This window comes from Bombus fervidus, chromosome 7, assembly GCF_041682495.2.
Source record: "Bombus fervidus isolate BK054 chromosome 7, iyBomFerv1, whole genome shotgun sequence".
In the NCBI taxonomy this organism is placed as follows: Eukaryota; Metazoa; Arthropoda; class Insecta; order Hymenoptera; family Apidae; genus Bombus; species Bombus fervidus.
Window position 1 is genome coordinate 7,919,718 of NC_091523.1, and position 25,043 is coordinate 7,944,760.

Consider the following 25,043-nt stretch of genomic DNA (forward strand, 5'->3'; position numbering starts at 1 on the left):
GCTAGGTTGCGCAGCGAGAGTCCTACCTTGCTCACACAGGATGGATATAATATTATCGCCACGGATAAGTAGTTGCAGAGTCATACGTCTAATCGTGACGCGCGTATTGTATCGGAAGATACGTGGACTCGGCGCGAGCAGAAATCATTTTTATACGGCAGTCCCGTTGCGAGCTCGCGAACTCTCCAGACCGGATATTGTATTCATATATCGAGTCACGCCGACCATGGCTAGTCAGTTTCGTAATTATTGCATCCTATACGCGTTCGTCCATTGAACATATTTATCGCTCCACTAAGAGATGGGATCGCGCTCCTCGGATTCAGGTATTTCTCGGTGAAAATAACAATCTAGCTTTCGATGCTGTTCGTACGTGTAGCGGATATCTTGCGTATCTGTACATAGCCATAAAATGTATGACCGTCCACCTTAAGTTCGCGTGAAAAGAAAACATCAAGAACGATGTTGCAAACAGTTTAAGCGGCTAATCTCCACTGTATCCAAACGGTTAAGACTTTGTTCACGGAACGAAAGATCAAACGACAGATAGGAAGCCAAGCTCGATCGACCAAGAGTCCGTGTGCCTGGCCGCTTATTTTTTTTTTTTTTTTTTTTTTCTTTGCACGTTCCCGTGTGGGTCATTCGGTGGGGCTGGTCGTCTCGCGTGGCTTCGCGTGTTAATCCCTTAAGCGCGATCCTCGTGTAAACCCGGAGACCTTCGGGATCGGATCGGTGCCAAGGCAAATACGAGTTGTTAAATACGCCGTGCACCACGTGGGGCGATAACAACCTACTACTCATGTTCGATACGCGTTACGTGCCACAGGGAGCTCGAATGCCGCGTACGTAGCGCGAATAACTTGCCCCACGCTCGACCGCCTGCACGCTCGTTTCTCTCGAACCACCCAGCAACTCCCTTTTCTCCGTCATCGTATCCGCGTTCCACGCTCGCGAGTTTAAGCAAACGATGCGGCGTCGAGGGTTGCTCGAGTATCAGCCCCGATAGCCCAAGAATCTATCGAATGCGAACGGGTTTCTATTCCAGAGGAACGGAGATAATTGTTTTCCCGCGCTTCTCGCTAATAGTTGCTTTGAAGAAGATCAATTACGAAGCGCGAATGTGTGTAATTAATATCCTTGCTTCCAAGAAGCATTTAAAAATCGTTGAGATTCAATCAACGATGACTAGAAGATCGAGGAATCAGCCTCGTCAAGCTAATGAGTCACACATCTGTCTAAGACTGCCGTTATACGACGTTGCCCTGTAATAAACTAATGTCGCAGGTGCCAAGGCCTTGTACGTCTAATTTCCATCGCAACGAGACACGCCGCCACCCCATTATACTCGATTACGACACGCACCTCAAACACTCCGCTAACCCCAGCGAGACACGTTAACGGTAGTAGCTTCGAGAACACGTGAATCGATGCTTCTATACAATTTTCCCCTAACCCGTTCAACAGCCCAATATATCTCGCTGAGTCCGGTTGATAGGATGTAATTAGTAGGCACGATGAACGCGTTCCACGACGCCATGAATTTCTATGTGCTGGAAAGTTAACGACTAGGAAAATTAAAATACCGAGCAGCCGACGTACGCGGTTTACCGGCCGCATCGACGATATTATCGGCCCTTAACGCACTATACGACGTTGCCTCCGGGATAGTCAGGCGGTCTAGCTAACAGCTTGGTGAACTTCACGCTCCACCACAGATACGAAAGCGTGCATTCGATCGGATTGCCGAGAGGGATCAAAGATTCCGCTCGAAGCGGTTCGATCGCCGGCGATCGTTAATTATTGATCGAACAGCAGCGGAATAAGGGACCCCCCAGAGGGAAGCGATGCGTCTTCGTGAATTGCACAAAGTATCGCACCGACCGCACTTGTTGCGCGGCGCGCGTCCGCCGCACCGCTTAGAGCGACCGCGCTATCGTAACAATGTCACGCGTCCACGACCACGACGATGCGATACGCTGACAGATCGCGAATCGATACGCAATTATCGTTACCCTCGATTCGTTAACCCGTTGTCTCATTCCTGTAATAACGATAAATCCACGGATGGGCCCTCGTAAAGAATCGCGACTCGCCCAATAAACCGTAGGTAACACGAGATTTTGGTATATAGGGTAGCCGCGTCTAATATATAAGATTGAATGCAGGCGACGATTAATTACGCTTGCCACACGGAGACCGATTTCTGCCCTCGTCGTATTTCCTTAATTCACGAGCCTCGTCGAAAATATTTTTCTCGGGGTTGAGACAGGGAACGAGAGAAAGGGAGAGGGGTTACGTACTCTACCTGAGTTTACCTTGAGTGTCGTCCATTCTCGCATGAGCATAAAGCACACGAGGATAGTGTGCGTCCGAATTCCTCGAAAGGGAACGGTGTGCGTGCTACGTCATACGAGACCTGCCTTCGGAACGCGGTATGATATGTTTAATAGCAGGATCACCAGGCCGGCTGTCTGGGGCTACTTCTCCTTTTCTCTCATTCTCAGTCTTTGGTTTTAGCTGTGAATGGCCGTCCACCCCGTTCCTTACAGTTATTAATGGCAGCATCGTCGAGCGGTCACCACCCGGCGTAGGAACCGGAGATGGCACCGATACTATTTCATACTTTATTTATTTACACGCAATCCGATGCACGATCTCGCCGGATGGCGCTCCACCGACGCGAATTTATGAAGTATGGCGAGGAAAGAGGAGCTTTCCGCTCGTTTTAGCTCCGTTTCGCGACGCCCCGAGCGTTTCGGTCTGTTCCAACCGGGGAACAAGTTCCCGCCTAATCACGATGATCGATAGAGACAAATGGAGTACACGGCTGGTTACTGCGAAACTTCTTACGATCAGACGAAAAACGTACCTTTGCCAAGCGATTACGATAAGAAGATTATAGCCTTCTCGTAGGAACACAGTTCGGAACAAATGCTTTGCAACTTACCTGAAACAGAAAAGAAGAAAGTTCGTTTAGAATATAGTTACTTACTTTTCGACAGAATATATTGTGATTAAAAAATCTCGTAGGAAAGGATCTATAATGATTTTAATCATTTGATCTTAAGAAACGGTTTCGTCATCCAAGAAATTCTTCATCTTTGAATTCTTAAGAAAATGATGATATGCTACGTGTGTGGTAAACTTTCTAACAGATAATTCCACCTTATAGACTGCTGCTTTCCTAAGAAATGACGCTTCTAGTCGTTAGATCGCCATTAATTTATAAAGTCTACGTACTATTACCGCAAATCGACCAACTTGTTCAGTTAATTAGAAACGATAGCTTCGTTTCTCAAATTACCGGAATCAATGTTTTTTAATCAAGCGTGTATAAACAGGAACTTCTGATAATTATACTGCTGCACGTAAAAGTGTCAACTACAGATATCTATGCGTAATTACGCGATTTGATATTCAGAAGGAAGGAAATCACTCGCTGTAGACAATATCGTTGACCCAATGAAATTACATAATCGTTCTTTCGAGACGTGTGGGCGAATTGCAGGAACATACTACTGGAACAAGTTCTTTCTCAATTCGGCTCGTTATTCGCCGGTTGTGAAAGCGATATGCGCGTTGCAGAAGCGGGAATGCGAAAGTAATTAGCAAGGGCCATCGTAATATCCGCATCTCGGCAATTACCCAGTGTACACGGCTCGTCAGTTATAGCCGAGCGTATTCAAGGTTTCCCGCAGAAACCCACAAACTTAATGTTCTTGTGGCGTCGGCTATAGGTGGGAACTAAGGCTACCGGTCATTCCGGGCCAGTCCTCGGCGACAGAGACACCAAAGACTGCAAATTACCGCGGAAGTCAGCCGCTCATCTAGCTACTTCCAACCACTGTACTACGTTGAGCAACGTTGCGGAACGATAACACGGTTTGCTACTTGAAATCAATCATTTTAATCACAGAAGACAGCGCTTATTAAATACTCTTGTGTAGAAAATGTTCGGTTATTTTCTGTTTTCTTATTTAAGATTTGAGATCGCATCAACGAAAGGATTACCAGCAACACCATGGGGAAGAGCGCAGTGTGTTATTTTACGTTATATTATGTCATTTTGGATGGTCCTGTTCGAATTCGGCTGTTGGCCGCCTTGCTCTCTTCTGAACCGTGTAGTGGTCGTTTGGTAGTTTTTGAAGCGGCTTGCATCAATATTTACGATGCGAAATGGTTGGTTATTTTTATGAATTAAGAGATACGTTATAAACGAATATAGATTTGCCAAAGACGAAGTACACTCGAGAAAGGCAAATATTTGACGACGTCCTACGCAGCAGCAATAACACAAAGTTTCACATCGGGCACGCGTAAATTGCGGCATGACATTGGCGCTGGTCGAAACGATTCTCGTCGCATCTAACAGAATCGTTTCTAGTGGGCTGACACTGGAGTGCTTCCGAGTAGCTGGTGTCTGAGAAGCAGAACCTTCTCGAAATTCCAGTGGGTCAGGCTGTGGATCAACGGAACTAGGAATCCGGTACATTAACCGACCACAAAGCGTACAGTCCCACGCCGCGAATCGCTCGTAAACCGTGCAAACATCGTTCGCGACGCTTCCTTTCTACGACCATCTAACTCCTCTTAACTGTCGCGTTTAAATGGCATTCTTTGCTTCCTTCTGGCAAACTCGAACACCACGAAACCGTAGCCCATTAACGAACACAGCTTTTCCACCAATATTTATTTTGTGTACGTCACTCGTACGGGAAATCTCAGAGAAATCTTTTGTCGAGGGCAAGCTACACGCCTTAGAAGCTGGATCGATAGAAGAGGAATGCTCTTTCTTCGACAGAGTAACGTACCTATCACGAGCTACATTAACTCTCGGTATGTTCGTCATACGTCGTTACACGGGATGCTACCGTAATCTCGAATCGTACACGCGATGCAATTCCTACAAATTTATTTAGGTATCTCAGATAACGCGATAAAGTATATATCGTTGTTCTCAATATCCTTAAAGTAAATACACACATATCTCTTTCCTCTTTTACTCGATACCGTAGAAATCTCTAGGGAAAATCGGAAGAAGGTAATTCGGAAATATACATTGGTTAGGTATATTCGATTTCGTCTTGACGATCGTTGGAGTAATTTTAAACACCGCTGACCTACATACTGGTAATCCGACGTATCTACTTTCGGAATCAAGCTCTACTCGTCGAATAGACCGATTATTGGCCGTGGAGGGTCGTGCGCAGAGTGGTTGGCAACGAAGAATAGCAATCCCAGGATCATCGATGACGTTAAAAATGATTCGCGTGCAGTTAAGTGGCCCTCCGCTAGCTATGACGTTTGTCTAACCGGAATTCTAGAACAGCGGAGAAGGCTGAGAAAGCGCTATGGCTGACCAACCTTTTAGAGGCACTTCTATCCTTCTTTTAAAGCGGAAATCAAATCGGTAATGGCTCTATTCGAGACGAAAGCCAGGGCGGAATAACCTTTTTTGTTAGCGATGAACCATGGCAAAACGTATCTATTATGTTGAAACATCATTCGAGCAGGCTTGAGCTCAGGATCCATAAATCTCGGCTGAACCATAGAGACAGATAATCTCCGCTTTCGCAGAAGTTGCACGGAAAATTGAGTATACAATCTCAGTGGATATTAAACGGTATGTAAGATACGATTTTACGCCGCCTAGAAGATTTTACAGGGAACTGAACCATAAGGATACCTCCCATCGCGTACTCGCGTCCTGGAAACGTACGGGCAAGAGCAGAGTGGAGAGTACAACGAAAGAAGAACGTAGCGACGAGAAAGGGGTCTTTACATAAAAATTTCCTACGGGCCGCATTAGCATCCGAAGCCCGAGATAATACAATAAATCGTTCGAGTACGTAGATCGTGATCCGGCAGAGAAAGAGGGCGGAATATTCGACAAGGTCCGCGAGCAAAGAAAACAACCACGAGCGATCGGTTTCATTGCGATGCGGCCACGATGCGGTCGCAGTCATCTCAGCATCGAGTATATACCTGCTAGAATTCCTCTACGGATCAGTAGCTTCGCGATAGGCAGTACAGGTACCGGTTATGTCACGGTATGCTCGAATACCCTGCGGGTCGAATCGCTACAGAACACGTACGACCTCCGAGCCGACTGGGACACTCCGCGGAGACAAAACGAAGTGAGAGAGACGTACGCGACGAGGTAGCCGACCAAGTGCCAATAATATCTTCATGGCACGTCGCGTCGGAAAGATATACACAGGAACAAGGTACATCGGGACCTGCGTTAGGTAGTTCACTCCCTCGAGGTAGCTGTACAGCGACGAACTCATCGCCACCAACCGAAAGAAAGTAAAAAGAGCTTTCTCGCCAGTACAAGGTGTCTTTCTTAACGATACTTCGACGACCAACGCCATCGCTCGATATGCAGCCGGTTTGTATATCAGGAAAATACTTCTGACCGGGAAGAACGCAACTCTGGTTCGTGTTCTAACATGCTTGTTGAACGCGAGATACTCGATGAACGATGAACGATCGTTATCGGGAACAAGTATCGCCGAGATATGCAAACAACTAGCAGTACTCGCATGTTCGTTGCGCGAATTTTGTTTTATCGGGAGAGCGTAAAATGTCTCGACGTGGGTGGATTCATTGTTCATTATGGATCCTTTATTTAAATTGATTTTTGGACTCGCTGATCGATAGGATACCGGCGATTTTCGGCTGTACACAGCGTCGGTGAGAACGATGATTTATAAGCGACGGAACACCACGGAGCACCTCAAAACGGGATAATTTCAACGCAGAAGTATGTAAATGTTATTACACGCGGTCGAGGAAATGTTTAACTTCGCGACGACGACAATGTTGAATTCGCGTGGACGGTGAAACATGGAACGCGAGGTACCTGCAATTTTATATCATAATACGATTTCAGGGGATGAACGTAAATATTTAATAGCGTGTACGACCTTACAGAATAAACGCAATAATTTGATTTGCAGGAATTTTTGCCGCCGCCCTGCCTGAAAAGGAAAGTCTTCCATTGTTTAAGAAAGAAAAATTTCTAGGAAGATTGCGGGAATCCTCGTGTATCTTTCGTTCGGCTGAAAAATGTGCTCGTCCGTGGACGTGTACGGAACACAACAACACACCACCAAATATTAATCACCGCGACGAAGGGGGAAAAAGGGACGCAGGGTTGCGAAGTAGACGCTAAAGCTGCTCCACAGAATTCCGACCGACTGAGGTTAGATACATTGAACGCAACATGCCGCAAACATTTATATACGGGGGGGTGCACATATACCAGCCCTCGTGTACGCAAGTGTGCCGAGACTATGGGAGCGAGACAGGATGGAGCAAGTAGGGGTAGCAACAACAGAGAGAGAGGGAGAGAGAGAGAAGAGATACCACTTGCACCCTGCCATGGTGGTCGTGTAATTATGTCGTGATTTATAATGATGGCGGGCAGTCGCCGGTGCGCAATTCATCTACTAAATGAAACGCCCGAACCTTGTCACAGCAAGTTCGTCACAGCGACGAAGCTTCAACTTTTATTCGTATAAATTACGTCTATCACGTACCCGGGATCCGCGGGAAAACAAAAACGTGTAATCACATTTTAAATTGCTTCGATCGCGCTTTGTACTTGCACACGTATACATATGTATGTTCGTATGTACGTTGATTACGATTTTATTTCGTTAAAATATTATTTCACCCCCGAATATGTAATTTTCTTGTAACGAAGTTTGAAATAAAATATTTATTGGAATAAAATTCATTCGTTTAATTTCTTCCATTCGAAGCCATTCCTTGTAAGATATTCTCCAATCTCACGCCTTAGAAAGATGACTTAAAACGAATGATAATGAGAATTGATGACAACGCATTTACCATCTTTCGTAACCTCGACGGATCACACGGCGCCAGGGTTATCCGGAACGTAGGGATAGGAGCGTGTTCGCGCGAGGAATAGCGTATCGCTGGATGAGCAAATAAAAATGACGCTCTTTATCAAATCGCGCTTTCCTCTTCAGCCGCAGCTGACCGTCGATCACACGCGGTGGCGCGATCCACCAGTGGACGCGAGCTCATCAATCCTGGCTCGGCCATGAACGCGCTCGAAAATGTGCAAGCTTGAATTTTTCCAGGATGAATCATCTTTTTCCTCGGGTCACCGTGCCAGCAATAGCTGCCGTTTTACGTCACCCCTGGCAGTCGTTTAAGAGCACCGGTTATAGGACAATGACGTATTTGCTTCCATTCCACCAAGACGAACTCGCCCATTTACAAGATCCCGTCGAACGAAAGAACCTCATATATCAATTTCTGTCTAATTTCTATTCGCCTTCTCACGATCCAGCCAATTCAACCAATCTCTTCCTTCGCGTCTACCGCTTCCGACGCGATGTATCTACCATGTTGAAGAGTGACTGGAAATAGGAAGCCAAAGACAAACCCCTTGGATCTCGATTGCGAATAAGGTATTCCAAAGTCAATAGCGTCGCGATTGTAATCTGACCTAGGTGCGTAACAAGTGCATCTTGCCTCGTGTCGATAGATACCAGAGACTCCCAGGATCGGTGTACAGCGTCGACATCCTACACGCGACTAGTACATATGCATCTTTGCTCCAATCAAAAGTTTGATCTACCTGTGACAGGCTGGAATTTGGGAATCGGAGATAGGTCTCGGCAATCACTTTGACTCGAAGACGTCGCCACACACGAACACACGATTCAAGCATCGATTACGATGTATTGGATGATGCAACGAATCCTAACCGTATATTAGACTTGTCTAGTTCGCACGTTCTACTCGCGATTCTAACAACCGTTACCGGTAGCACTACCGAGTTTCTGCACCATGAACTGTTCATCTAACTGCGTTGATTGCGTTCCAAGACTCGGGAAGTGATATAGCTCTATCCGAAACCCCTTACGCCTCCTCTTATTCCCCTAAAGATTCCACCCTCGTCTCTCTCTACTTACCCTCAGCGTTCTACTATCTATATGCTATCTATTGCTCATCGCTGCCTAATCCTCGGTCCCCGTTCTCGTTACGGAATGTTCGCCTGTAATTCCTTTTCTTTCTCTCGAGTTCCTCCCTTAAAATCTCCGTAACGTTGGCCCGTTCTCCCTCTGGTTCGTCTCGGTTCTTCCTCCTCGTCTATCTACTCTTCTGCGTCTCCTTCTGTCTTATTCTTTCTTGGTCGTTAGGTTCATCCACAGACTCGTCGTTCAGACGTTCTATGTTTTTTTAAGTAGGTGGATAAGGTCGTTAATGAAATTCCCTTCTGACCGGAGCGAGCGGTTCCTCTCGGCTAGTTCCTCGATGTTTTTCACCGGTAACCTCGCTGAAAAGGATCTGCTAGGGTGGACGTAAACGGGATCCACCAGTTTTTCATCGACGACACAGAAGAGCGAGGCGGGACGAACGATAGGTTCGAGAGTCTGCCGTCACGTCGCTCGAGATTAGCTGATTTCTTTTCACAATGACTCGAGTAAGTTCTCCTCCCGGTCGAGTCTTCCAGTTTCCTTCTGTCTTGGACAAGGTAGGTAACTGCGCAAATGATCCGGAACGAGCAAAACACTGGAAACCCATTGCTTGTCGTTATTACACTTATTAGACGCAGAAAGCCCGGACAATGAGGAAGCTCCTGGTAGAGAATTTCCAGGACGGTCACAGCTATTGTGGATAGACTCCAGTCGGCCGTTAATTGTACGTGAAGTTTATCGTGCTCCTTAATTAACGCGGTAAATCAACGCCGTCGAGTATATGATATTTCCTGCTTCCTCTGTTTCGAGATCGGATGGATTACTACCATTCGGGGGTCGAGCGAACAGACACGCGTACTTGAAATTGTAAAGTTAATGAACACGTCTCGACTAGATTAAAAATATTCTAGCGGCGAAACGGTAAAAAAAAAAACAGAAAGATGAAATAGAAGAAGTAAAAAAAAAGGGGGTGAAGGGGGCGCGGGCAGTCGCTGCAGACTTTTTCGTAATTTAGTCGACGCTTTGTTCAATTGTACTCTATTGTTTCGCGTATTTGCCGTCGCAGAATGAAATGCATCGCGAACGACGGGAGATTTTATTAAAAATGTCCGCTTTCATCGGGCCACGTGGCCACCCTTGTTTCACCCATGCTCTGCAAACACGTAGTTAATCGAGAAAAATCAGTGCGTAAACGAGGAGGTATGCGAGTCGCGGTGCACGGTGTAGAGTTATCGTTGCGAGAGAGGCGGTAGCGTGGCATGGCGTGGCGCGGCATGAAGCGACACGCGCGTGCATCGTATGATTTGCATCGGCGCAGAGAATACACACGATGTAATGGAGCACCGAGGCCGAGCAATTAAATTCCAATTTAATAAAGGCGCCGGGGGAATGTCGACGCCACGGCGAAGTTTCATTTCAACGGGGCTGGAATTCTGAGCGTGCGACCGCGTCTGCCTCGCGATGGTATGCGTATATACACGTTCACCGGTTGCGTTTCGAGTTACCAGGGACGAATCAATCACTGTTCCCCTGCAAAGCGATCGCAATGTTGCTATTCGATGCTTCACGACCAGCGGATAGTCGAACCGCGGCCGGAAAAAAATTCCTTTGAACCACCGTACTAACTTGGCCGTATAGCGCGAATGCCGATTCTATTCGATTTGGTTCGATACCTGTGCATCGTTCGGCCGTAATGAATTCTTTCGTATCGCTTTTGACGTTGGAGATTTCTGGATAAGTAAAAGAATAATAAAGATTCGGCCGATAGAAACGATATATTTTTCGGAATCCAATTTCGTTCGTCGGCTATTCGAGATCGTACAGTGAAACCAGTTTCCAAGAATCTCGTATCCTCCTGCTATCATCTTGAAAATATCTGTCCAAACAAGCGAACGAACCTCGTTTGGAAGAGTATGGGTGAAAACGACGTGAGAGCGATTTGACAGATCGATCGGGCTAATCCGCGACAAGGAGCGACCATGTAACCGTACGTGTAGTCGTTCGTGTCTACAACGGATCGCAGGATCTCGAGGAGTAGCATAGATAGAGGAGAGAAGAGCTCGAGGATACGTTTGCGAGGAGAACGGGATATAAAGGAACGATTCGGAAGCAATTCGGTAAGTACACGTCGATTTATGTCCGGGAATCGCCGATAGCTCACCTCCGCTATTTTCTCTTCCCCTTTCCCCGTGGTTGTTCCCTCAGACGAGCCTGCTTGCCACTGGATCGTCGAGGGAGGCGTGCTCCGAAGATCCGCGAATGTTATTGTACGAGAATGCCGGTCGTTTTCAGGCTCCCCTTCATATTTTATACACCCGGTATATAACGCGCCGAAGAACGTCCCCGATGGTCTATCTTATGACGTTATTTGCGGAGTGGTTCGAATTGATGGGCCGTCCGCCGTCGATCCGTTTACCCGCACACCTCCTTGCTCCTGCAGGGGTAGGCCGAGGTACTTTGTCTCGAACGAATTACGACCACAGCCCTTTCTCTGCAATCGCAAACATCGAAGATCGTTGCTCGTTCCTCCTCCGGTAGAAACATGATAAACACGGTCCAAAGTTGTAGTCGTTTCGGAAAACACAAGTTGGGAGTGGGGAACGTTCGTAGAATCTTCGATTCCATTTACCATCTGAATCGTAAATATGGTTGGCCGGAGTCGAAGAGAAAAATCGCGTCGTCGAAGTGAAAAACGACGGAACGCGAGTTCAATTTATTAAGTCCCATCGTGTTATATCTTAGCGTCGCGAAAGAGGAGATCGCGGCGTACTTAATACTATTACTCACGAGACAGCGATTTTGTTGATGACGATGATTGATATTCCTCTGGAGTGTGCCGGTTTTGCTGTCGTCATTGCGTACACCTCGACGCTTGCACGCTATTCACCGCGAGCGAAACGCGAAGCGTTTTCACGCGGACACCGCCGCTTTCATTCGAGAGTGACACGCACGTCGCTCACCCCCAATTTTAACGTCCCTTTAATTATCGATTATTACGCTTTTTGACCCGTAATAGACGGCTCCGCGGAGGCATGCTGATTATTCAGCCGAGTTGCAGCTGTTGAATAATCCAGCCGGCCACTGATGGGTCAATGTTTTTCGTACCGTTATCCCTCATTTGCTTTATCTCTGATTCTGACTAAGACTAATGCGAGCGATTCGCCTGATCGTTTGTAACCCCCTCTGACCCTCGCACTCTCGAACCGGCTAACACTCATTTACCCCCGGGAGCCACCCTCGTCTCGAGTCTTTTGCCGGCTAACAGGCTGTCATTTATCCGCCACGAGCCGATGTCTGGTTAGTACGGATAACTTTGTGGAAACGTTGCTATCATTCAATCCGAGCCCATGTTACACGCTCGCTCGTATCTCTCGTCCTTCTATTATTTTCCTTGTTAAGAAATAATTTGACAAATTTGGTTCATCTAAGACTGACTAAGCATCCAAAAACTGTATGCAAGGATTTGGCAAGTTTCCCACGTTTAACGCGGGATTACGCGGGGAAGATTTGTCGGAAGTTTTATCACACTCGTTTTCGAATCTCGTCAATATCAAACTCTCGTTTACCAGCATCTAGAGAAGAACTGCCAATGATTGGTCGAGTTCTCTCGCTTTCGCTCATGACATGGGATCTACACGATCATCCGAAGTACTTGCGCGACTATTCTCCAACAGTTGAGAACCTTGCCTTCTCGAAGCAATGACTTTTAACGGCCAAAAGGAGGGAAACGATTCAGCGAGCAAAAGTGGTTACACTCCGATTCCTCTGTAATTCCGTTTTCCTTTTTCGAACACTGTTTCCGACATGTTGGCCCGATTTACTGAATTATTTCCAACCACCGTTTGAGTGGAATCGAGTGAAAACACAAAATAAACAGAACCAGTGGTAAAGTCGCCGAGCAACGGGATAATTATTATTTTCATCGTTTGACTTTATCGAGACGTTTCGACGAACCAATAACCTCGAACCTTCCCTTCTAGATCGACATCGTTACGATGTTCTCTTAAAGGACGTTAAATTTATTTTCTCCTTGATTATTTGTTTTTCATCGGCTCTCTACTTTTATACAACAGCTCATCCTTCGTCCTTCGTTTACTTTCTTCCATTCGTCATCTCGTTTTTTGTCACAGACAACGTTACATTTCTCTGTCGTGCCGGAGAATTTACATCAGCCACCACACACGCGATTTCCTAAGAAATTCGTTGGCTAATGAAATTAAATTCCAACCAGCCCGCTTCCCTTTGCTTCTCCTCCCCCTTCATCCACAGGATCCCTGCACAGTTTATGCGACGTATTGAGTTCCGCGCGTTCTGCCCCCCGCCTCCCAGTTGCGAAAGTCCATGCAAAAAGTAATCCAAAATAATCCCCAGTGGGATGGGTCCCTTATCGTGTCGCAAGTTTGAGAAAGAAAACGAGCCCGGCCGAAGGGAGGAGAATCGAGCCAGGGAAATAAAGAAGAGAAGAAGAAAAAAAGGAAGTCGACACCACGGTTGGCCCTCGCGCACGACTCGTGCAAATAATTGGAACGTGCTGAACCCCTCGACTTTCTCGCTACTCTTTTAATTTCACTCGGCCTCCCTTAATTCGTCGCAGGTAGTTAGAAAAGACACTTCGAAGGATCGTTCTGATCCCTCCTCTCCCGTCTCTTCCCCCTCGATCCAAGTCGAATCGTTTCCGTCTTCATTCTTGCATCGAATTAACGCCCAAGTAGAACGTGGCTGCGTCTGGTCAGACGAAGCGTACAGAGGTTTTCGTGAAAGCGGCTGGAAAACGACACTAGAATTTTTGATTTAGGATTAGAGGAACAATGCCCCGAAACTGGTCGGATCGATACGAAATCACGTCACGCGATTCGCGGGAATTTCTCTTTGTAAAACCTGATCGCGAAACAACCAATCCCGAATCTGGTCAAATAAAACAAGCGTTTTTTTTTCCTAACAAATAAATCTAAGCCTTGACGAATTCTCTGGATTTATTCATTCTTTTGTTTGCGCGTATTCTCACGAGATTTCGAAGATTACAACGATACTGTAAGCAGATATTTGCGAAGAGCAAATGGATTTGGTCGACACCTCGACGGTTTGATTTGTAAGGATAAAGTACCGGGATGCTATACGCGATTTCAAAACAGATAGCTGCGGTGTACATTGAAATTTGTATTTTTGGATGGTACAGAATGTTGAATATTCCTATAGAAAAAAAATATCGTCGATACTACAAGGGCAAGAATAACAGGAAAGGAACCATGGTGAAAATGTAAAAGAAAAATTGCGGACGTTGCATCGGAACAAAGAATATTGATTTAATATGTCTGCGAGAGATACAGTCTAGTTTCTCGTTCGAGTACACCGGAAGAAAAATCTATACCGCATACAGATATGTTTCCTCGAGGATGTAAATTTCGAGGCTCGTGCATGTTCCCAGCTCCGAGCTATTTACATTCGCAAGAAATGGTACTCGCGGTCGATTTTGCGGCTTTCTCAACGATCAACTACGCAACGAACCAGCTGATACTCCCGAAATAAAAAAGAACGAGAACACTGGGGGCAAATTTATCAATCTCGATGCTCGATTCGATACTTGGTATCCAATATAGAAACGTTCATGTCATAAATCATCGTTTCCATAAAATACCGTTCTTAGACTACTGCCGTCTCCATCGAATCGATCGAGACCGAGAGCCTATCATTTCGAGAAGACCCTTGTCATCTATTTCATGAAAACAAGAAAAGAAGATCTCAAAGCGGATTATTGGTGTCTACTAAAAACGACATCGCCAAACATCAAAAATCGGCTAGCTGGAGGGACATTTGGTCAGCACGCAGGGTTCAGGCTGATCGATTAATTGCCCTTCCTTGTACATTCGTCTTGGGGGTCCTCGATCCCTCTCCCGTTTCATTAGAATTATTATACGACACGACAAGGTCTGATTACGGTAGTATCAGTTCCATTTCAGGGCTAATATTACAAGCGATAATAGATCGACTTCCGACTCTGATTCGTTTGCCTGTAGATATTTCGTTTGCATCTGATTAACTTTCCTAACACGACGGTACGATACGGACCATCGAATATATTCGATGTCTCTAAATAATCACTCGTATCGATTATGTGTCGCTGATTTAATGGATAACTTAGTTTGTAAAGGTTCACGACAGCGTAATAGCGCGTGGAACTTGGAAACTCCGAAGGGCTCGCGTTAAGAAGGGCGAGGCAATATGGAAGTTGGTTCGGTGACAAGTATATAATAACGGAGGCTGGTTACATTAGGTTTGGTTGCGAAATACGAGGCAAGGGGGTCCGCCGGATTTAGGGTCGGCGCGAGGTTGTGGCCGCGCCGCAGAAGCGCGTGCGAGAGCCAGTGAATCTTTGATGGTGCAGGTCGAGGCGGCCAACCCTCCATTACCCAACGAGGTTTCCCCACGAGGAATCCAACGATGGCTAGGAACGGTTAGCGACTGGCCGCATCGGAAAGCTCGGCGCATCGTGGTTCGTGCCGTTAGCCAGACCAAACGCTCTAACGAGGTCATCTTTTTCCTAGAGGCCGAGCACGGACCACGTGTAAGTCTCGCAGTCAAATGTAGCCGCGGGGTCCTGAGCAGAATCTAATCTTCTCTTCAATTATTCTCGAGTTATCTGATACGGGGTGGCCCACGTGCCGAGATGAGATTCTCCTCGAGTCTGGCGATGTCTGTATGGATACGCTCTCGATCTACTTACTCGGAAAATCTGTTCTCAAGCCGACACTTTCACAGGTTGGCTAAGAAAGTTGGTTATATATAGTTTGAAGTACACGTTGATCCCAAACTGAAGGAAACTGGAAACTGCGTTTTGCAGGATAAGACATAGAAGTTAAAAGGCATGATACCATAATACGAGACAGATACTCGTATTATTCTATGAAACGAGAGCAGAAGATTAAAGCAGAACATTTAAATCGAACTTTTCTCACGGCGTCGTCGCGAGAACGTCGCTATGGAACTTTCACTCTCCTTTTAATATATATTCCAGCCGTGCGTACGACTTTGTTCTACAATGTCGCGCAACTTCCCGAGGTAAAGAAGAATGGAAGAAGCCGAGTTCGATACGAAGTTAAAGTCCACTCTTTTCACGTAAATGTGTCGCCGCCACTTACGCTGGCGCCTTCGAGGCCCAACCTGTGATCAAATCGCCGCCACTTCCTCTCGAGAAGCGTAGGTGCGACGCGTGGGCAGTGGTGCATCTTCGTTTTCTTCCTTCCCTCCTTTTTTCTCTCCCGTTCTTTTATTTTCTTTTTTCTTTTTCCGCGGCTCCGGTATACAAGCCGGCAAAGGAAGAAAAAGACTCTCCGCCAGGTCAAAACGGGCAATGCATTCGTTGCATCATCGCAACGTAACGAGGCCATCTCGCCCCCGGCAAGTCGTTTCGTGCTCATCGAGGTCAGACGGAAGTAAGAAACGGACCGAGCCTACGAAGGAGGTTAAATCTCTTATCTGACAGACAAAGCTAGCGAGCGCGACTGTTTCCTTTTCTTTATTTTTCCTTTTGTACTTTCTTCTCCGTCCTTTCTTCGCCTATTCCCACCCGCAATCTATCCACGTTCCCGACGGCCGGATGGCGCGGACTTGCTTCCTAAGATACAATCCTACGCAGCGTGCATGCAACGTATCGCAACCGGCTTTCGAGCTACAACAAACGAGTCTACAAAGTCGGGTAACGAGGATCCGAGCCCGACTTCGCCTCCGGTTACATGGTCTTGCGATTTTTCCCTCGTGTCGCAGCGACCTCGAAACGTAGGAAGAATTTGGAGCTGAATGAGACGCCGCCACCAGGATCCATGAAACGAACTCGAGGAAATTCGGCTGGAAATACGTGGCATCGTGTCGTCGAGGGCTTCTATCGTTCTTCTTAAGGCGCTCTTGTAGAATTTGAAACGAAAAGCTCGAACCACGTAGAATCAGAACGATCGTTCGATGGCACGTACAACTTGGGGATTTTATAACGCTCGCGCGTCATAGAGTTCGCTGTTTCGAAGTAGCGCGTTCGATCGACGACTTTAACGTGGTTATGCACCGTGCATGTGTTTTTCGTTTGTCAATGCTCTGTGCATAAACGTTACTAACAGTAAAAAGCTCCGGGGAAAAGCCCCGGGGAGAAAGCAATCGCGCGATAGCTGTTGATTCCGCTCTACGCGAGTCAATATACGCGTTAAACGTACAAACAAGCTCGTTACAAAAATCCGAGGAGAGGATGGCTCAGGCGTGTGTAGGAGATGGTAATTTGTGCACAGATTAACGAATCATCGTGTATCATTGATACCGAAATACGATTCCCGCCTACCTATGCCGCACTCGAATCGAGTGAAATTACAACGAATCGGTCGCGAGCCTGCTGAACGCTAACGAAGTGTCGTGCAATCCTGATTACACGTCGCCGATAAACTTTTCCATGAATTTTTGAGAGCTATATCGTCAACGATTCTTTTCAATCGACCGATCAACGATGAAAATGGTTTCAAGCGAATACATCGTTCATGAAAATGTCGAACAGAGAGAGAGAGAGAGAGAGAGAGAGAGAGAGAGAGAGAGAGAGAAGTAAGGACGGGAACGGATTTGTTCGGCAAGGAAGAGAAACTTGTCATCGACTATGTTCGAGGTGCAGCAACCCCGACAGCAAAGGAGGATAGATTAAATGACAAAGTTTAACGTCTACGCAAAGTAAGCTGTCGCCCGAGCCAGCAATTGAAGAGTGGACGAACTCTTCGCAGAAGAAAGAAAAAAAAAAAAAAAAGAAATGGAACTGCAAAAAGAGATAGGCATTGCGAATCTCAGATAAAGACGAAGAAGGGTACAGGTAGGGTGCAATTAAACAGAGCGGACACCACCCACCGATAGCGCCTGGGATAACTTCCTTCAGCCAGTGATTAAATTTTAATCCACTTCTAATTAGATTTTTTGTCAAGTTAAACGTAAGGGCAAAGCCCATTGCCTCTGGCGTAAGAAGGCAAGCCTGAAACCTCGCTGCAAGGGAAGAGATACACTTCATCCCGATCAGACCTGTCCAGTCGAGCTAAAAGGATTTATTTTAATTCAAACTTTTTAACGAGGATCGTTTGTCCGATATTTTAACGTCGTTAACACTAATTCCCCATCGTCGTGTCTACGGCAACAGGCTCCCAAACGTTTAGCTGTGTTGCGAATGAAAAATAAAACGCGTAACCGTTCTACGTTTCCGATTCTCTGTCCCTTTGATCGTTAATACGCCAACTTCCTGTTTTCAATGGGACAAAGCGGAATCGTTCCGTAGAAATCGAGGGAACCGATGAAAGGGAAATCTACTTTAAACGCCGCATCCCTCGTGTTTTTTCCCCCTCTCTTCTTTTCTCTCCCTTTTCACTCGCGAAAACTACCGGAACATTAAATTCTTTAGTCGATCGACAAACGCCTAAATACAGAAATTATCTCGACGTACCATTTCCAGTTATTCGTTGGATCGTTTGTTGAATCGTTCGTTTCCCCATCGCCGGTAAGTAAATCTCCAAACATCGTTCGAGACTAATAAAAGAGACTGGCCGTCTAGCGGGTAGGAGAAAGGGGAAACGTTCATGGAACGCGTCCATTTCCTCGATCAGCCTCAGGCGACGGAGCGCGATAGAAACGGTCGGGTTCGCACAGCCCTGGGGTTCTGACGTGGACGAATCGATGGGCAAACAAACGACGGATTTGGCTGGTTTCCTTTGGCGGGTTGGGTAGACCGGAGCACGGCCGGACCGTCTCTATGCCTGGCCCTCGGCTCGGTACGCTGTAGCGCACTACCCTGTTCCTCGTGTCCATTCTACTTTGCATGCGCACATTCTGCCAGGCCCTATGGATCGTCGTACGTTCGTTCCGCCGTTAGTTTCCAGCAAGCATCGATGATTCGAGCTTGTAGGCAGCGGACCGCGCCAGGGCCGCTGGTCAGCAGTTACCGCAAAGTCAGTTCTATTCTAGTAGGGTCGACCTAGCCAATCCAGCGAGCCAGTCAACCCAGTCCGCTATTTCAACTAGCCGTACCACCAAGGAAGCACCTAATACCGTGTACCCTGGCCGCCAAACTCCTTCCACCCTTTCTAACTGGCTGCCAGTCCCTCTCATCCGCTTCGTACGGCCATTCTCTTAATTGAATTAGCCGGCCGGAATTAGCAATTTCAGATTAGCCTCGCGGTCTCTTCGATCTTTTTGACGGCAGAAACTCGACCACGGTCGAACGAGATCGTTCGCTAATAACGTAACTGCTATTAAAGATCAGCCTTTAAGTTGCACGACCATCAATAGCCGGCTAAGTATCCGACGTCTTCGAAAAATCATCAAGAGAAGAAGAAAAAGGAATAGCAAAATAAAAGGGGATCACGTTTGTTGGAGACGCGGTTTAAACGTAAACGCTCGAAACAATCTGTTTGAAAGTATCCTTTCATTTGGTCCGATGTATCCGGAGTTTCTTCCCGACGCGATTCTGTTTCCCGACGATAAACTTTACGATGAGGCTAAGTGTACGTTAATAAAATATACCGAGGATAGACGAGAGGAGAGGAGAGAAGGGGATTAAAGGAAATAAAAGTTTGGCAAGTCTGTTCGAATCTCCCTTACTGGTCGGGTGCTATTTCATTGCTCGGACGTGGACAAATAGACGACACTTATCCGCTGATGCTGATTTCTTCGACCATACGCTTTCAGCTATCATGCTTTTTCCCTAGCTGTTGTACATAACTTGTACTTTCAAACGTTTTAATATTACCCGTCGATCATTTCGTATCTTCGAAAAATATACGCTAGACAGACTAAAACGTGATTCTATTTAATCGATTTTAATTAACCAGTTTTATGGGTAATATCGAATTTTAAACGTAATTTAAACATATAATACAGTAGTTTGGCAAAAACCGTGGAATGGTAAAACATCGATCAGTCTTAACCTTTCCATCAGGCAAATGATGGATGTCGGCATTTTCCCTGTCATTTGCTTCCTGATGCAACAAGATTTATGCTCCAAGAAACTGGTCGACGCGCACACGCATCTGTCAATATATGTAAATGAAACAGCTCCGAACAAGCCTGTCACAAATCGAACGCGACAATCCTCCGAAACATCCACGAACGTGCGTATGCTCCGGTAAAAACAAGAAAGTAGGTTAGAATATTCAAAGACGAAAAATGAGAAAATAACACTTTCCGCACGATGATGTCCGAGATTTAATTTCATAACGTCATGTAGACGCATTCGATTGAAATAACATCTAATGCAATGCACGCACGGTTTACACGACGTCTCCTTGAAATGGAGTCGGGAGCGGATCATTTGCGTATCGTTGGCGTCGCTTACACGTATTCGCAGTCTGTACACTCGACGCGATGATACTCGAGAGTTCAGTGAATTTTGCATGTTAGACATTGAATTTGCATTGGTCGCGGACAAAATCATCGTGCCGGCAACGAAAGATCGACCGTCGTTTTTCAGCCCTTTCGTAGCTTTTATTCGTCTTTCGTCCGTTGTTCGCGAGGACGATATTAAACGAGAAACGTATATCAATGGTAAATATTCGTTCGATTATAAACATTCGATGAACTGTATTATTTCATAAACATTTACGATTTCAAGGAAGTAGTACAATATAAAGTAACGAGAAGTTACGAAACAAAAGCATAATAGTACGGAATTAATTATTATCGGTATAGAATTAGTATGGAACGATTCAGATATAGAACATTTCAAAACGAAGTGAAATACGAGATATATTTTACAGAAATCATTTAAAAACCTGTTGTGCAACGTGTGCTTCGAGTTCCTCGACTTCTCGTCCATTGCTACCGTCCAGGTACTCGTTATCTGATATTATTACCTACTAATACCCGAGGTTCGACTACCGTCGCGTAGAGGGTACTTAGTAACTTTAGATCCGGCAAATCGGATCTAGCCTGACCCCACCCTGTCTTCTTCACTTCCGTACGCTGGGTCCGCTACCATTTATCTTCGCCTCAATCTTTCTCACGACTGAAATCCCTGTTCGACGTGGATCGCATGCAGCACCGGTGTTTCTACTCCGATCGAATCGAACTATGCTCGGCTTAAAATCGCGTAAACGTTGCCATTGTTGCGAAATGTTCGCAGAGAATTCAGGAAATTCCCTATTCTAACATACGTTCTCAAGAATCGATTTCTAATTTTTAATACTAATTTTGTAGAGGATGGTTGGTTGAGTTGTTGTTTAAATGACGAGATAACTCGATGTTAAAACCGTCAAGTGTATTTAAAATAATTAATAAATACACAGAATGTTCGCTAAGACGCTCGGTACAAACTGATTCGCTAAAGACTGTGTATACATCGCTAATAAGATCGTTGTTAATTGAAACTCTTACGATCGCGTTCGTTTATTTACACTGGTCTGGGGAGAGCTGGAAAATTTAAATTCGAGTTTGTTTAACGGTTGCACGTAGCGGCATAGCGCGTAGCTCATGTGCAGCTATAATTTTAAATAAACCATGTTGTTCCATGTAATATTCTTGGGAGATAGATGACTATAAATGATTAAGGATAATTACCAAGTAATTTTCTGTGTCGAAGAATTCGAGGTGTAAGAACGAAGAACAGAATGTCATTGGCAGCGCGCAATTGACGATGGAGGCGTGGTTGAAAAATATCAAATGGATTATATTACTGGTATTAACGGACGCGCTTAGAATACCAAATGAATTATACAGGGATGCGGTTATTCTCAGCTTGCAGGTGTACTGAAAGCGAGAAGACCGGCTTTTTTTTCTCCGATGCCAGGCTTCCCGATGTCTCATCTAATCGCCGGATCTTATAATACGCGACTACTTACAAGATACGGTAGAGTGCATCTTACGTTACCACCGCACGTAGGAGCGCGTTATTCACGAAAATGGTAAATATTTCAAATAAACCCTGACTGCCTGCCGGACATATATCTTCCGGCTCTATCTCTGTTAGCCCCGTCGTGCATGGTATATCATATTCACGCGTGTATGCATCATGGTTAGTGCGTTGTGCTTGTCGGGTATCAGCGTGCTGTATCTTTAACCCCAACCATAAGGTATCCGTAGTTTCACTTCACCCACACCGATTATTAGAGAGAAAAAATTTCGAATAATCATGGACAAAGTCGCCAACAGTCAATCTCTCTATTTATTGAATACGTACGAAGCTGAATATGTTGAATATGTAAAGGCAGAGCGTGACAAAACTATCGAGAAGTTTTGTCTAGCATGAGTTAGAACCTTTGAGAATTTTGCAAACAACGTCTTTTTACCTTCTTCTCCTTATTTAGCGTAAAAGGTCTAACAAAACAAAGAATACTTTTCCATGAAAGGTATGTTCTTCTTACAAATACAAGGAAAGAATATTCGGATGCTAAGTTCGTTAACCTCGCTACGCTTTCGTTAAGACAACGAAAACGAAGTAGATAAAATCCAAGGAGCTCCGCGCTGGATAATAGATAGGGCTGTGATAGCGGTTTCTATAAACTCCACTTCCCTCAAATCATCGGAAAATAGAGTGTTCTGATGTGAAACTAAAGGTCTCTCAAGGCGGCGACGTGATCGGCGATAACTGGATCCGCTCTCATGGCCCCGTGAGAAACCGTAAAACGAACGTTATTGCCGGCAACGTCACCAAATTTCAGATCGATCGGCCACACTGTCGGACAGGGGCCAATAACACAAGCCGGCGATTTCGAGCGAACGTGCGTTCACCGTCTCGTCATAGAAACGATCGGACGTGGAAGAGACGGTCGCACGAAAAGCTAGAGGGTCGTTGGTCGCCTCTGTGACCACGTTTATCGTCCACGGCCGGCCACCGGCGGTCGTTTTTCTCTTTTGCCAGCCGTCAGCCAGTCGCGACTCTCTTCCTCTTCTCTCCTTCCCATCCACCCTTCCCAACCTCACGCGCTATTAAATCATATCAGGCTCAGCCGGCAATTATTTAGGTATTAGCACTCTTTCTCCCTGCGTCGCGTTTCATTCAACGAGCGTTCCGCGCGACGCGACGCCGAGTTTTTCATTCGCGTGCTACAAACACTGTGTAGCACGTTATTCGGTATTAGATTTGGTAGGTATTATAATTTGCATCTTTTTCCTTAGGTTTTTCGATATCGGATACGATGAATCATTTCGTAGAATAGAAGTTGAAACTGATCTCGATTTTGTTTCACAACGTCCGACAGTAGTTTTTATAGGCATCGCCAATTTCTCGGCAGCTCGGACGATCAAAACAGGTTTAATCGTAGGTGAGGACAGTTTCCTTAAAAGAGGCGCTCCAAAAGGGTAGACACGAGACGGACTAAAAGCTAGTTGAACGCTACGTCGCGTGACTCGTTGGCTTAAGTCTCCGTAGGCGGTCACGTGTCACTTCGAAACTAAAGAGACTTCGTCGTCTCATTTCTCGCGAGAGAAGGAACGCGTGCGCGTTAATGAGAAGACCGGCGTATAATGAATCGGGATCAATTTCTTGGTCACGAATCGGACTTACAAATCGCGCAGCAGCTACCTACCTGTTCGTTCGCCGAAAACGACTCGCGTATAATTTATTGGATTCCTCCTGTGCGTATTCATGGCAAACAAGCTATATCTATCGCTCGGCGATAATTCAGCAAAAAGATTCCAACTGGTATTTATTACCCGGATCGTCGCAATAGAAGCATCGGGGGACCGCGTGAATTCGCTTTCAAGTAAGCTGAAAAAACCTACGCCTCTCTTATCGAGTGGATCGAACTCGCGCGGATCAAGTGACCCACGACCGAACAACGGAGCCAAAATAACGACGTCGATTTTTCGCAGCCGTGACACTCGATTAAAGAGAGATCCTTTCGACTGCTATGCCCACGCGTTGACGACGTTATCGCTATTCAGATGCTATAACGGAGAATTCACTTTATATAGCCATACGTGTGCACGTAGTGCGTGAGAGTTAAAGGTTCGGCCGCTGTAAATAATCATTTCCTGCCGGCTCCTGTTTACACCCATAGCTGGCTACATTCGCGATGCGTCCTCGTCCGGCTGGAGATTCCAGCCCGTTTCGTTTGGACGTTTCACAACGTGGAACGTTACAAGAACGCGGCAGAGGGTGGCGACGGGGTCGCCAGCAGCGACGGTGGCGGCGGCGAAAATGTTGGTCATAAAAATGTCCCAGTAAGGAATGGCCCCGATGGAGAAGAAAGCAGACGAGCTCTCGCAGCCGAGCGTGCCTTCGGGATGGCTTCACGCTGCATCGTCCGGCTGAACGGTGTATCGTGGGTGTGCATCCTCTTCTCCTCGTTTATGTAACCAGCAGAGTTTACGGCGCAAGTAAGTGCGGCCTGACCGTTCGACCCCGACTAACCTTTGCCTAACGTGGAAAAAGAGCCGAGCGTTCCTTCGAGATCACCGACTACTATAGGGCCCGGTGCTTAACCTCGTTTACACGCAAATTCGAATAAAGCCGCGCCCTCGTATGGCCGTTGCTACCCTTTATAGATCTTCCCTGTAACGGCGTAAGTATCCCAGAGTAAAGGGTTCGTCCTGCAAGTACGCTTGGCCGTCAGCAGTTTTTTCATCCGTTCCATATACCCGCGTTTTATGGTTGCTCGTTACTCGATGCACCTGTAAACCGCTAACGAAGGAATGGAAAACGTACGTGTTCGTATTGTCGGGTGCGAATAGATTTACGCGGTGCTCTAGTCTCGAGAATAAATCCATTCCGTTGGACACGAATATACGTGCACGTAATAGATATCTACCGACGAGATTTTCGATAGGAAACGTTGATTTTTACGTTTTCATATTTTCACAAACAGACAAAATCGAAAGATAAATTCGTGAAGATATTTGTACAAATCGAGGAATAAAGTATCGTTATATCGATTAGAGAATAAGCGCTGAGTATGCACCGCCAGACACTTCCGTGCAACACTTTCTCTGACCTCTTCTTGCTCTTCTTCCATTCAATCTGTAAGAACTACGCTGGGCAAGACTAAGTGGTCGTTACTTCGTACTTGGTCCATTTTCAGTCAGACAAGAAGATGACACGTTACCTTCTTACCTTCCTACCATTTATCTTTCCGGTTCTGCCCC